Source organism: Molossus molossus, unplaced genomic scaffold, assembly GCF_014108415.1.
Source record: "Molossus molossus isolate mMolMol1 unplaced genomic scaffold, mMolMol1.p scaffold_m16_p_2, whole genome shotgun sequence".
Taxonomy (NCBI): Eukaryota; Metazoa; Chordata; class Mammalia; order Chiroptera; family Molossidae; genus Molossus; species Molossus molossus.
Genome location: NW_023425355.1, coordinates 133,392,559 through 133,407,846, shown reverse-complemented (window position 1 = coordinate 133,407,846; position 15,288 = coordinate 133,392,559). Strand labels below are relative to the sequence as shown.

The 15,288-nt window shown below is 35.4% G+C and overlaps 1 protein-coding gene across 6 annotated transcripts in view; it reads left to right on the top strand.

Annotated features, from left to right (window-relative positions):
• CNKSR2 (connector enhancer of kinase suppressor of Ras 2) overlaps nucleotides 1–15,288 on the top strand; it is a 297,838-nt gene that overhangs the window by 71,325 nt on the left and 211,225 nt on the right. The window lies entirely within an intron of this gene.

Genomic DNA, 15,288 nt, shown 5'->3' with positions numbered 1-15,288 from the left:
CTAAGGCATTTGGACTTAATGTTGAAGGCAATGGGGGACTATATGGTTTGGGAAAGATTAGAGAAGAATAAGGCTAGAAGAAGGGAAACCAGTGAGGCTATTTTAGAAACTGATCATGCTGTCTCTACTGTTAATGATTCTGATGTTAATACCTCCAGTCACACTCATTTAATAAAGTAACCATAGGAGGGTTGTCTTTATTTTACATATAGGAAAACCAGCACTTACAGAGGTTAAGTTCAAAACCAAAGGACAATTCCAGGCATCTGGAATTGATCCTCTCCACTGCTACTTATTGAGATTTTTAATTAATTAGAAAAGGAGCAGTGAGGATGTTGGAGATATTTATGCAGATAAATAAGACTTGGTGACAAGTAAGATACAGAGACTAAGGAAAAGGGAGACATATTAAATAAAGGTTTCTGATTTGGCTGAAACAGCAGATGGTAGTGCCATTTTCAAAATAGGAGGAACAGATTATGGTGGAAGACAAGTGTTGAGTTGAATGCCAGGCATTATAAATTGTGAGGGCTAGAGAATATTCAAGTGAGAAAGTCTTTAAAGTATTGCTGCTCATTAAAGATACATGGTTGATAGAAATTTGGGAATAGTTAAAATATAGGTAATCATCAAAGCCATAGATACATTTATATATTGGTCTAAGGAGAGTTATAGAATAGATTCTTCTTACTCTGCTGTATTTATTTTCCATAACATGTAAACCTTTCTAACACATTACATAATTTACTTTTGTATTATTCTTAATGTTTTTGTCTGACTAGTCTTTATGTGACATATGCTTGAAGACAGCATGGCTTTTCATCTGTTTTGTTTAGTGATATCTCAATTATTTAGAAGAGTTCCTAACCTGTAGTGATGCTAAAGAAATATATTTGAGTGAATGAAGATAACTGGGATGAGGAATGAGCTCTGTGGACCACCAACAACTGAAGGATGATTAGAGGTTTAGCTATGGAAAAATAATAATAAGACATCAGTAGAGCGGTAGGAGAGAATTTATTGAGAGTGGTTTCATGGAAGCAAAGGCAGTAAAGAGTTTTTTTTTTTGTTTTTTTGTTTTTGTATTGCTGTTGACATTTAAATATTGCTTTACTTTTTCAACTTTATTTAGATGAAATTGACATATACCATTATGTAAGTTTAAAGTGTGATGGTTTCTTACATATTTGTATTGCAAAATGATTTCCACAATAAGGTTAGTTAAAACATTCATCAACTCACATAATTTTTTGTGTGTGGAAGGAGCACATTTAAGATGGCAGTAAAGAGTTTTAGGGGCAAAAGGAGTGGTCAGTAGGGTCAAATGCTGCTGTGAGATTAGGTAAAATAAGGACTGAAAATGTGTAGTAGATTAGAGAATCAGGTTATATGTGACCTTACCAGCATCAGTTTAGTGTTTTTGCTTAGAAATCATGAAAAGTGGAATGTATGAATTGGTTATAAGTTAAAGGTAAGTGAGAACTCCTCTTTGAAGAAATGCTTCTGTGAAATGCTTTATTATTCAGGATATTTTTGTATCATGTTAACTTCCCCTTTTCATAGATTCTTAATATTTTAGTGATGATGGAAAAGAGGAAAGGCAAAGGATGAGTGCAATTCTATATTTGGGAGCTGGACTTTGCTTCCTCCTCCTGTCATGGGTTGTCTGAATATCTTAACTGCTCCTTGACCAATATAAATTTTACAAGGTCTGAAAATCAATTTAAATGTAATAAGATTTTATCTTTAACTGTGCCAGGTGAAATGTTTAGGCTGTTTGTTTTCCTGATACATAGCCCAGACTTTTATTAGCAATTGTTACTGGGCTTATATTTAACTTATATTTTTATTTATTTCAAAGAAAAAAAAATATTTTGAGGTAGCAGCAAAGAGCAAGACAATACTCCACATGCCCTCTTGTTTCATTGTGCCTACAAACCACAGAGGAAACAAAATACATTAATCAATGTTAGAAAAGCCAAAAGAGCGGTGTTCTCCAAGACCATTATTGTGAATCCCTGATGAAATACATCCTGCAGTAGTATAAAGAGCAGGGAGCTGATAAAGAAATGCGTTTCAGTTCTGCCTTAAGCCCTGGGTAACCGTAAACTTAACATCTGTTTGTATTTTTGTTTTAGAATAAGAATATAAGATCTACAGAATTTGAAGGTATTTTCTAAGCACTAATATTCTATAACTCATGGACCTTGTTCACAAAAGCCACGATTAATATATACAATTTATTTTCCTTTATGTAATCTCAAAGGATAAACACTAACAAAACTTGTTAGTAACGTGTAGAATCCTGATTTAAGTCCCTAACTCTGCTCTAAGTAAATTTAATTAATATTTTTGTTTGTTTCATTTTAAGTTCTAGAACAGAACTAATCTATATTTATGCTTTCTTTATATAAGGTTAAGAATATGTCTTGTTTTATTATTGTTTGCTTTTGAAGAACTTAGAAGTACTTCATTATACAAGTTCCATAGAAATGATGTTGACCAAAAACTCTTAATATTTTAATTTATCAGTATAGATTTGCTTTAATTTGGAAGATTTAAAATGGCCACTGAATCAAATATTATCAAGCATTAGGTATTTAACCTTAGTTTATTCCTTTGGTATATAATATGGTATAATTTTGCCAGTTTAACTATGGTTATTATGATGTAAAACAACTGGCTTAATCTTTTAAAAGTGATAAATTTTTGGTATTAAATTTTTATTACATTTTTGGGGAGAACTTGTCTGTACATCAATATGATATGACTTTATTACAATTTTTATTTTATGTCACTTGAAGGAGGAGAAAGCAAAAGAAAAATGAGCCAAAATCTTTAACTCTGGATACTAAACTAGATACTTTACATATATCAACTCATTGAAATCTCACAAAGCAGATATCATTATCTACATTTTATATATGAGACATTAAATAACTTGCCTTAAGTCTTTCATCTAATATGAAAATTATAATTTGAATCTATTTTTGTCCGATACCGAAGCCCTTCTTATTTCTCCTTTATTATGTCCTTTTGTCACTATACATCTCCTTTTGAAAGCTGACTAATTCTTAAGGATTTTGAAGAAGTGATCCTTAGGAATGAAGCATATATATGCATTTATTTATACTTTGGTATTTCTCTTCCAATTCTAAAGAGTACCACTTTTTCTATTTTTGTCCTTCATAATTCAAATTGCTATATAGAATATTATTTATTGAAAGCTTATTTCTCATTCTACTTCAAAAGCATTAATGAGACACCGTTTAATATCACTGAAAAACAAGAATGTTTAAGGCTTAAGAGGTAGGGTACTAGGGAAAATATCTACTATTCATAAAAGTCCAATTTCAGTGGAGCTTCCATTTAAATAAGATTTATTTTTAAAAAAACTAACTCCTTACATTTCTTTTTTTTTTAAATTTTTTTCTTTATGATTTTAGAGAGGAAGGGAGAGGGAGAGAAAGATAGAAACATCGATGAGAGAGGACATTGGCCGCCTCCTGCATTCCCCCCACTGGTGATTTGGCCCACAAACTGGGCATGTGCCCTGACTGGGAATCCAACCAGCAACCTCCTGGTGCATGGGTTGACGCTCAACCACTGAGCTACACCTGCCAGGCTTCTTTCATTTCTTAATGAAAATAAAATAGAAGTCTAAGAAAAAAAATTTTCTCCCATTTTAAAGATCGACTTGAATTAAATAGCAGACTTTCTCAGAGGAAAAACCTCAAAGATAAATCATAGTTGCTAACTTTACTGTTTATTTTCGATGTATGGTTTATTTGTCTATTTTTAACCTACATTCTACTGTTTTTTCACACCTTATCTTTCTTGCAGTTTTATATGGCTTTGCCAAATCAGTCTAAACTTGGAGGTTTACAGATCACAGCATGTATCATGTTGTACAGTAGCATCAATAAAAATGTTCAAAAGTATTATTTATAGAAGTTTATTTTCCTACTTATAGTAATGTTTACTTTTCTTCTATTTTTAGCATAACTTCCTAACTTTGATTGCTTTTGAAATACCTTTCAAGACCATTCTATTTTAAAGAGATCCATGAGATAGATTTTCGTATCACTGAAAACCTTTAAAGTATTTAAGGCATAAGAGTTAGGGTATGTTAAAAAACAAAATTCAACTAAATAAATTTGAAGATCAAATTGGCTTCATTGAACAGTTTGTGAATTGGGCAGCATCTAGCAAGTAGAAAGGAGCTCAGAGGAGTGTACAAAATGGAAGGCTTTTATAGGCAGAAGGGGGGAAGGAATTACAAACAAAAGAATTATTTCAGACAAGGTCACCATCTCACAGGGGCCAAGGACTTCAGGGGTAATTTGGAAGTTTGCCTTACCAGTGTTGACCAGAAAAAGTCCAAGCTGATTGGTTTAAAATTACATTCCTGAGAGAGGCTGAAACTGCCATTAAATGTTGGTTTGTTGACATGGGGCTTTGCACAGTAGACTTCATTTTTGGGCCTGTTGTTTCTTTTTTAACAGGTACTAAAGAGAAATATAAGGTTTCTGTGAAATCTTTTGCCTTATCTAAGAAAATGGTTAAACTAATATCTTCTTAGATATTTCAGTTCATTGTTCTTGAGTCTTATTTCTTCTCATGTGGTTATTGCTCTTACTGGTCACCTTTTTTCCCAAAGATGAGCAGTGATGTAGTACTGCTACTATTCATGGACTACCCTGTTGGTACAGCAGTGCTGAGAAATAGTAAAGCCCTCCAGATATTCTTATTAACTTCCTCAACATTTTAGCTTTTCTTATTAGCTTCAAATTTATTTAGGATTAACCATTAGTAACCTTTTCATAAATGTAATGCTTTTGTTTGAAAACATACAAAGAATGATTTATTATAGGACCGTAAACCTTTGCACTAGGAAGAAGTATAAGCACTGTGTTATCCATAATAGCTATTTATTGATGAGCTAAGAATTTTATCTTTTTTTAAATTTCTGGCCTCAAAAAGCTTTCTTGCCAGGAATTTAATTTCCTTTAAAGTCACTGTGTTCTTTTTGTAAATAGCCTGAACTCTACCTTGGATTTTCTTTAGAGTTAAGAACAAATTCCTCTTTTTATTTTGTTTTGTTTCTGAGCTGATTATGTGCAGTTCTTCTAGAGAGATCCATTTGTTTATTTCATAGATGAATATGAGATCATGAGTGATCACCTTTGGGTAATTCACAGAAATTGGAACCCTATCTGTGTGCATTTTTTTAAATGTATGAATATAGCCAAAATTACCCTACCAAACATTATCTGCCATGTAAGAATGGCTGTTGGTATGTTATAAATTTATTTGTCTTTAAAATGAAAATTTTAGGGAAATTCAGTACAAAGTAAAATCAGTGTTTTTCTTGGTATGTGTTTACATTTTTTCCCAGTTTTCTTGACATGTCATCTTGAGCAAGAAGCATGTTCTGTTTGAAATATGAGTGGTCAGAAAAGTAGAAAAACATGCTTTAGAATTCAGTTTGCTACAGGCATTCAATCATCAATGGATTTTTCTTTTTGTATATTTTGAAGAACACGTGTGAGTCTTTTAAGTATTTATGGGAAAATTCACATTGTATTTCATCTTATCACTCTTGAATGGTTTTATTAACAGACTTTGACCTTTTCAAATTTAGCAATCCAAACTTTTTTATAATGCCAGCAGCATTTTTGATTTCTTAACTTAAATAATAGTTTTTATGTTTCAGTGCAGCCAAAAAAAAAAAAGGTCTTTAGGTAGTATTTTTAGTTCTTTTTTTTTTTTTTTTGGTATGTGCCCCTAGTGGGAACCAAACCCGAGGCTCTCTGGTCCTCAGGCCAATGCTCCAGCTGCTGAGCCAAACCGACCAGGGCGGTAGTATTTTTTATTAATGATTTTTTCCTCGAAGTGCTTATATTTTACATCATTTTAAAAATAATTTTATAGGGGCCTAATTTGCATTCTATGAAATTCATTTATTTTAAGTGTACAGTTTAATGAGTTTTAGTAAATTCAGATACAACCATGTAATCATCTCTACAATCCAAGTTTAGAAAACTTCCATCAAGATAGATTTTTTTTAAGTTGATCTTACTCACAATTAAATAGGTTAAATTTTTTTAACTAAGATCATAGATTAATTACATATATTTTATAATTAACTTTATTTGAATTCATAATGTCTCCTGTTTTAGTAATATATATAAATAATAGTAATATATACATGTAAAATATACTGAGTTTTTTAATAGAAGTAACAAATTAGTGGAAAACAGACCATACTTCACTATAGTATGTAGAATCATTTAGAAAACAATATGTTAAAACCACTGGGAAAAGAAAGGGTAATTTAATAAATGGTAATGTGGCACTTAGATAAGCTTTTGGAAAATAAATAATGATAGATCACTGCCTTATCACTAAAATCATTTTAGGTGTATCATTTACTTAAGTGGAAAACATAAATCCATAAGAAACTACAGAAAATATAGACAAAATGATTTCTAGATGTAGAAAGACTTATTGAGTACTTAAGATGTGAATTAAAAGAAAAAGAAATACACTGACTTGGACTACATAAAATTTAAAAACATAACAAAGTATAAGACAGATGACCAACTGGGAAAAATACATGCAACAAACAGATATGAGAAGCTGAGGATTAATGTGTATTATGTGAATATTACATTCAAATTAAAAACAAAAAAACATGAAAATATAATAGATGATCATATAAATAGACAATTCAAAAGAGAAGAAACAGAAGTTGCTGAGAAGATGTATGTAACAAACAACAGAATTTCCAAGTACGTGAAATAAAAACTGACAGAACTCAAACAGACAAATTCACAATTATAGTTGGCTACTTCTCCACTCTCTAAGTTAAATAAATAAATAAACAAACAAACAAATAAATAAAACTACTAGACAGAAAGTCGGCAAGAATTAGAACTTCTGAACAACACCATCAAGCAACATGATATAATGGACATTTTTAGAGCACTTTATCCAGCATCAGCAGAATACAAATGTTTCTCAAGTGCCTGTGGAACATTCACCAAGATAGATGTGCATCATGAAACAAACTTTGATACATTTAAAAGAATTGAAATCGGACTGTATTCTTTAATCATAATGGAATCTAACTATAAATCAAACAACACATTTCTTAATAATGCATGAATAAAGGATAAAGTCTCAAGGGAAATAAAAATAAATACATTAAACAGAATTAAAATAAAACAAATAAATTTTGTAGCACACAGCTAAAACAGTGCTGAAAGTCAAATTTATAGCACTAGATTCTTCAGAAATAAATCTCAAATCAATTACCTAAGCTTCCATCTCAAGAAAATAGAAAAAATAATTGCCAATCAATGACATAAAGTCTCAGTTAAGCAAGATGAATATGTTTTAAGGATCTGTTGTAGAACAGTGTACCTATAGTTAACAGTACTGTCTTGTACACTTAAAAGTTTAAGAGGGGAGATCTCATGTTAAGTATTCTTACAATAAAGTAAAATTCAAGAAAAATAGTGAAATAATACCAAAGCAAGCAGAAGGGAGCAAATAATAATGATAAAGGAGCAGAAATCAGTGAAACTGAAGACAGAAACACAATAGAGAAGTCAATTAAAAAAATAAAAGGTTAATAAAGGAATACTACAAGTAACTTTTCATACATAAAGTTAATGGTTTAGATGAAATGGACCAGTTCCTTGAAAATACAAACTACCAAAACTTATCCAAAATGTAATAGATACTCTGAATAATCTTATAACTATCAAAGAAATTGAATTGTACTTAGAAACCCTTCAGGGTTTGTGATAAAAAGTTTCCAGATTTCAAGCCCAGTTGATTTCTACTATGTGTTTAAAGAAGAAATAACACAAATTCTACACAATCTATTCCAGAAAATGGTAATAGTTCCCATCCGATTTTATGAAACATTCATTATCCTGATCATAGTACCTGACAAAGTGAAGGGAAAGAAAACTACAGACCAATATCTTTCATTCTCTCATGAATTTATATGTTAAAATCTTCCACAATATATTGGAAAATTGTATTCAACCATATATAAATAGAATGTTATACCTTGACTAAGTGGGATTTATTTCAGGTATGCAAGGCTGCTTTAACACTAGGAAACAGATCAGTGTATCCCACCACATCAATGCATTAATGAAGAAATATCATATGAATATCTTGGTTAATGTTAAAAAAAAGCATTTGCTAGAATCCTATACACAATTGGAGAAATTCACAGCAACATAGGAATAGAGTGCTAAACTTGATTTTTTTAAAAGCATGTATAAAAGCAACATCTAACCTTATACTTCAGTGTGGAAGTCTGAACACTTTCCTCCTAAGACTGGGAATAAGGCAGGGCTGTCTACTCCAATCCCTACTATGTAATAATGTGTTAGAAGTAATATTTGGTGCACTAGGCAAGACAAGGAAATAAAAAGCACTAAGATTGGACAGGGAAAAAATAAAACTTTCCCTATTTGCAGGTAATATGTGTCTGTGTGGAGAAAATTCCAAGATATATACAAAATATCTTTTATAACTAGTTAGTAAATTTAGCAAGGATGTAGGATACAAAGTCCATACACAAGGTGCCATCCAATTACCCACAGGACCTGCGGGGTGCTGAAGCACCAGAGAGGCCTGTGCGACCAGCAGGGACTGTGCGATCTAGTTACCTGCTGGACCTGCGGGGTGCTGAAGCACCAGAGAGGCCTGTGTGACCCAGCAGCCCTTAACATAGACATAGAGTCGGGTCTCCAAAGGTACTGTGCGATTCAGTTACCCATGGGACCTGCAGGGTGCGGGAGCACCAGAGAGGCCTGTGCAACCCAGAAGCACACAAGATAGACTTAGGGGATGTGAAAATGGAGGCGGAGTGAATGGAAGCTACACAGATGATCTCCCAGGACCAAACGGGAATTACAACTAAAATAAAGACAAATCCTCAGAAAAAAGCAACAGAAAAGCAGCAGGACAGGACCATATAACTAGGGACACTGGACCATATAACTAGGGACACTGGTAGGATCTGTGGAGGCACGAGAGGGTGGTGGGCTGGGACCCCACGGACAGCAGCAGTCTTAGCTGTGAGCTAAGTTACCCGCTGGACCTGCGGGGTGCTAAAGCACCAGAGAGGTCCTTCAAACTTCTCTGTTTGGGGAACAAACACCAAGCCCAGTCCATAGCCCAGAGAGCCAGGACAGAGTGCTAAAATAGCCACAGCCACTCACCTGGGAGCTACCCCAGAGGGAGGGAAGACTGGACTGGAGCTCTGTGGGAACACCCGGGATTTGGAGGGCACTCAGAGTTTTTCCTGAGTTGCAGCCACAAAGGACAGTGGCCAGTGTGCTCCTTCCTAGAGCTGTGTGGAAAAGCACCCCCCACCCCCAGGTGAGGCAAAGATTCAGCCTTTCCCAGGTGAGAAAAAGAAATACAAATTGAGGCTCATTAACAACCAGCATCTATCCCACCCTCTGGAAATCCTCTTAATGCAGAACACCAGGGCTACATTCAAAGGCCCTGAGTAACTGAGACTACTAGCCTCGAGGAAAAAGCTAGAGGATAACTGAACCTTTCCTGGGCTTGCAAATCTACCCAGGAAAGTAAGACTTGACAGTGGTGTTTAACGTGGGCCCGCCCAGGCCCATCAAAACCCAGTAGAAGGAGCCACAAACAGCAGAACACCAACACCCACAGGGAAAATTTGGCAGGCTCCAAAACCCACTGAGAAAGCCAAAATGGTGAAACAAAGAAACAAATCCCAAATGAAAGAACAAGAGAACTCTATCGAAGATGAGATAAATGAAATGTAGTTAAGCAAATTATCAGAGGTAGAGTTCAGAGCCATGATCTTGAGGAAGCTCAACAGCATAAGTACATCAACACCATGAGTAAAGATACAGAAACAATGAAAACCAACCAAGTGGAAATGAAGAATGACACAGCAGAATTAAAGAACACATTGGAAAGACTAACCAGCAGAGTAGAAGAAGCTGAGGACCGGATCAGTGAATTAGAAGACAGAGTAGAAAAAAATCAACCAATCAAAAACAAAAAGGAAAAAACAATTAAAAAACAGGCAGACAGCTTAAAAGAACTGTGGGACAACTGGCAACTTAATAACATTCACATCATAGGAGTCATCAAAGAGGAAGAAAATGGGAAAGGGTTAGAGAATATATTTGAAGAAATAGTGACGGAAAGCTTTCGTATCTTGGTGAAAGAAGAAGGCATTTAAGTTCAAGAATCACAGAGAGCCCCAAATAAGAAGAGCCCAAACATCCCACAGCAAGACACATAATAATTAAAATGCCAAAAATTAAAGACAAAGAGAGAATCCTAAAAGTAGCAAGAGTTAAGCAACAGGTTACCTACAAAGGAAACCCCGTAAGGCTCTCTGCTGTCTTCTCAACAGAAACACTACAGGCCAGAAGGGAGTGGCATGAGGTAATCAAGGTCATGAGAAACAAGGATCTGAATCCAAGACTACTTTACCCAGCAAGGCTATCATTCAAAATAGAGAGTCAAATAAAGAGTTTCACAGACAAAAAAAAAAAAAAAAAAAAAAAAAAAAAAGGCTAAGGGAATATATTAACACCAAACCATCACTGCAAGATATGCTAAAAGGACAGTCTGCCGTAATTAGTAGAAGAAATGGGAAGAAAAATAGAACCACACTAAACAAAAATGGCAATAAATAAATACATATCAAGTATTACCTTAAATGTGAGTGGTTTGAAAGTTCTGATAAAAAGACACAGAGTAGCTGACTGGATAAGAAAGCATAACTCACATATATGTTTACAAAAGACCTACCTCACAACATAAGACGCACATAGGTTGAAAGTGAAGGGATGGAAAAAAATCTTTCAAGCAAAAGAAAAGCAAAAAAAAAAAAAAAAAAGCTGGAATAGCAATACTCATATCTGATAAAGTAGATTTCAAAAAGAAGACCATAACTAGAGTCAAAGAAGACCACTACATACTATTGAAAGGATCTATCCAACAGGAAGCTATAACCTTGGTAAACATATATGCACCCAATATAGGATCACCAACATAAATTAAAACTATTCTGGAGGACTTCAAAGGAGAAATCAATAGCAATACAATTATAACAGGGGACTTCAACACCCCACTGACATCACTGGATGTCATCTAGACAAAAAATTAACAAGGAAGCACAGACTCTAAATTAAGTGCTAGATCAAATGGATTTAATAGATATCTATAGGAGAACTACACCCAAAACTGCAGAATTCACATTCTTCTCAAGTGCACATGGGACATTCTCAAAGATAGACCACATGTTAGGACACAAACTAAGTCTCTACAAGTTCAAGATGATTGAAATCATATCAAGCATCTTCTCAGATCACAATGGCATGAAACTAGAAATCAATTGCAACATGCAAAGATATTTGAAAACATGGAGGCTAAATAGCATGTTATTGAACAATGAATGGGTTACCATGGAGATCAAGGAAGAGATTAAAAACTTCCTGGAAACCAATGAAAATGAACATACAACAACACAAAATCTATGGGATGCAGCGAAAGGAGATCTTAGAGGGAAGTTCATAGCACTACAGGCCTACCTCACGAATCAAGAAACAAGAAAATTTTCTCTTGGTCTATCTAACCTCACAACTTAAAGAACTAGAAAGCAAACAAAGAGAAAACCCCAGAGCGTGTAGAAGGAAGGAAATAGTAAGGATCAGAGCACAAATAAGTGACAAGGAGACCAAAAAAAAAAAAAAAAACAATTCAAAGGATCAATGAAACAGAGAGCAGGTTCTTTGAAAAAAGAAACAAGATTGATGGACTCTTAGCTAGACTCACCAAGAAACAAAGAGAGAGAATCCAAATACACAAAATCAGAAATAAAAGAGCAGAAATAATAACTGACACCACAGAAATACAACAGATTGTTAACAAATATTATGAACAATTATACGGCAACAAATTTGACAATCTAAGCGAAATGGACAAATTTCTAGAAACACATAGTCTCCCAAAATTGAACCGGGAAGAGATAGAAAATTGAACAGACCAATAACAACAAAAGAAATTGAAGATGTAATCAAAACTCTCCAAGCAAACAAAAACCCAGGCCCAGAAGGTTTCATGGGGGAATTTTACCGAACATTCAAAGAAGAACTAATACCCATTCTCCTCAAACTATTTTAAAAGATTCAAGAAGAAGGAAGACTTTCAAACTCATTTTATGAAACCAGCATAATTCTAATTCAAAAACCAGAAAAAGACACTACTAAGAAAGAAAACTACAGGCCAGTATCCCTGATGAGCATAGATGCCAAAATCCAGAACAAAATACTAGCAAATTGAATCCAGCAATACATTAAAAAAAAATTATTCAACATGACCAAGTGGGATTCATCCCAGGGATGCAAGGCTGGTACAGTATTTGCAAATCAATAAATGTGATACACCACATAAACAAAATGAAAGACAGACTTCCGGTCAAGATGGCAGCATAGGTAAACACGGTATTGCGTCCTCCCACAACCACATCAAAGTTACAACTAAACTACAGAACAACCATCATTGAAAACTGCCCAAATCAAGCTGAATTGAAGTCCTACAACCAAGGAATTAAAGCAGCAGCCACATTCAGACTGGTTGGAGGGGTGGAGGCGTGATGGGCTGGTCCCATACCCACGTGTGGGGGATAAAAATCTGGAGGATACTTCAGCTGGGAAGGTCCTCCCTGAGGACTGAAGGGTCCCTGACCCACACCAGGTGCCCCGCTCAGGATTCCAGTGCCAGGAAGAGAAGTCCCCATAACTTCTGGCTGGAAAAACCAGTGGGAACTGAGGCTCAGGGAAGCTGACGCAGCTGGAGCCCCAGGCAGCTCCTCTTAAAGGGCCTGCGCAGGGACTTATCAGACTCACTCCCTCTAAGCTTGGAGGGGAGGCAGCTCGAGGGGCACCAGAGACATACAGGGAAGAACTGAGCTGTTTGGCACTGGAGAGAGGGCTGGAGAGGGGGCTTTCTTCGGGACAAATGTGCTGTCAGAGGCCTTTGTTCCTTTGGTGAGCCCTTCCCTGGGGTGGCAGACAGCTGCCATATCTGGGACTCCAGAAACCTGGCTCACACTGGTAGCCCCGCCCTGGTGACTCCCTGAGGCCCCACCCCACCCAACTTTCAGGCCCACCTAAGCTGTTGTCAGCTGTTAACCATAGGATTGGCCTGTCTTGGATTCTGCTTCAGGTTTTTCCTAAATTCTTTCAGACAAGCAGCATCTGGTGTCAGCTAGCCCCATACCACCCATTCAGTAATACATAGAAACAAACACAGGGAGGCAGCCAAAATGAGGAGACAAAGAAACAGGTCCCAAATGAAAGAACAGAACAAAACCCCAAGAAAAGATCTAAGCGAAATGGAGATAAGCAACCTAACAGATGCTGAATTCAAAATACTGCTCAATGAACTTAGTGAGAATCTCAGTGAACTTAGTGAGGGCCTCAAGAGCATAAAAAAGACCAGTCAGAAATGATGGATGCACAGTCAGAAATGAAGGAGGCACTAACTGAAATAAAGAATAATTTACACAGATTCAATAGTAGAGTATGTAAATCCAAGAAGCGATCCATGGATTTGGAATATAAGGAAGAACAAAACATTCAATCAGAACAGCAAAAAGAAAAAAGAATCCAAAAAAATGAGGATAGTGTACGGAGCCTCTGGGACAATTTCAGGGATGACAACATTTGCATCTTGGGGGTGCCAGAAAGAGAAGAGCGAGAACAAGAAATTGAAAAACTGTTTGAAACAATAATGGCAGAAAACTTCCATAACTTGGTGAAGGAAACAGACATACAAGTCCAGGAAGCACAAAGAGTCCCAAACAAGATGAACCCCAAGAGGCCCACACCAAGACACATCATCATCAAAATGCAAAGGGTTCAAGACAAAGAGAGAATCTTAAAAGCAGCAAGAGAAAGACAGCTAGTTACCTTCAAGGGAGTTCCCATAAGGCTGTCAGCTGATTTCTCCAAAGAAACATTGCAGGCCAGAAGGGAGTGACAAGAAATATTCAGAGTGATGAAAAGCAAGAGCCTACAACCAAGATTACTCTATCCTGCAAAGCTGTCGTTTAGAATCGATGGCCATATAAAGAGTTTCCCAGACAAGAAAAAGTTAAAGGAGTTCATCACCACCAAACCGTTATTGTATGAAATGATGAAGGGTCTTTTTTAAAAAAAAAAAAAACATAAAAAAATATGAACAAACAAAATGGCAATGAATACATATCTATCAACAATGTAATCTACAGACAAAATGAACAGGCGGTACAGAAACATTCTCATAGATACAGAGAACATTTTGTTGGTTGCCAGATAGGAGGGGGTTTGGTGGAATGGGTGAAAAAGGTGAAGGGATTAAGAAGTACAAATTCATTGGTAGACTGACAAACCTCAAAGGGAAAGGGGTTGGGGGTGGGAAGAAAGAAACCAAAGCACTTATATGCATAACCAATGGACACAGACAATAGTGTGGGGAAAGGTGGGAGGGGGGCGGGAGTGGGTCAATGTGGGAAAAAGGAGGAAAATCTGTAATACATTCAACAATAAAGATTTTTTTTTTTAAAATTAAAGGTAAAAATCATATGATCATATCAGTAGATGGTGAAAAAGCATTTGACAATATCCAGCACCCATTTCTGATAAAAATGCTGAGCCATCTGGGAATAGAGCAATCATATCTCGACATAATAAAGGCCATATATGAAAGACCTACAGCCAACATCATACTCAATGGGCAAAAATTAAAAGCATTTCCCTTAAGAACAGGAACAAGGCAAGGATGCCCACTTTCACCACTCTTATTTAACATAGTACTGGAAGTCTTAGCCACAGAACTCAGACAGGAAGAAAAAATGAAAGGGATCTAAATTGGAAAGGAGGAAGTGAAACTATCATTATTCGCAGATGACATGATACTATACGTCGAAAACCCCAAAGACTCCATCAAAATTTTACTAGACTTAGTAAATGAATTTGGCAAAGTAGTAGGATATAAAATTAACATGAAGAAATCGATGGCATTCTTATACACCAATGATGAACTCACAGAACGAGAAACTAAAAAAAACAATCCCATTTACCATCACAGCAAAAAAAAATTAAGATACCTAGAAATAAACTTAACCAAAGAAATAAAGGACCTATTTGCAGAAAACTACAGGTCATTGAAAAAATAAATAGAAGAAGATATAAAAAAGTGGAAACACATACTTTGTTC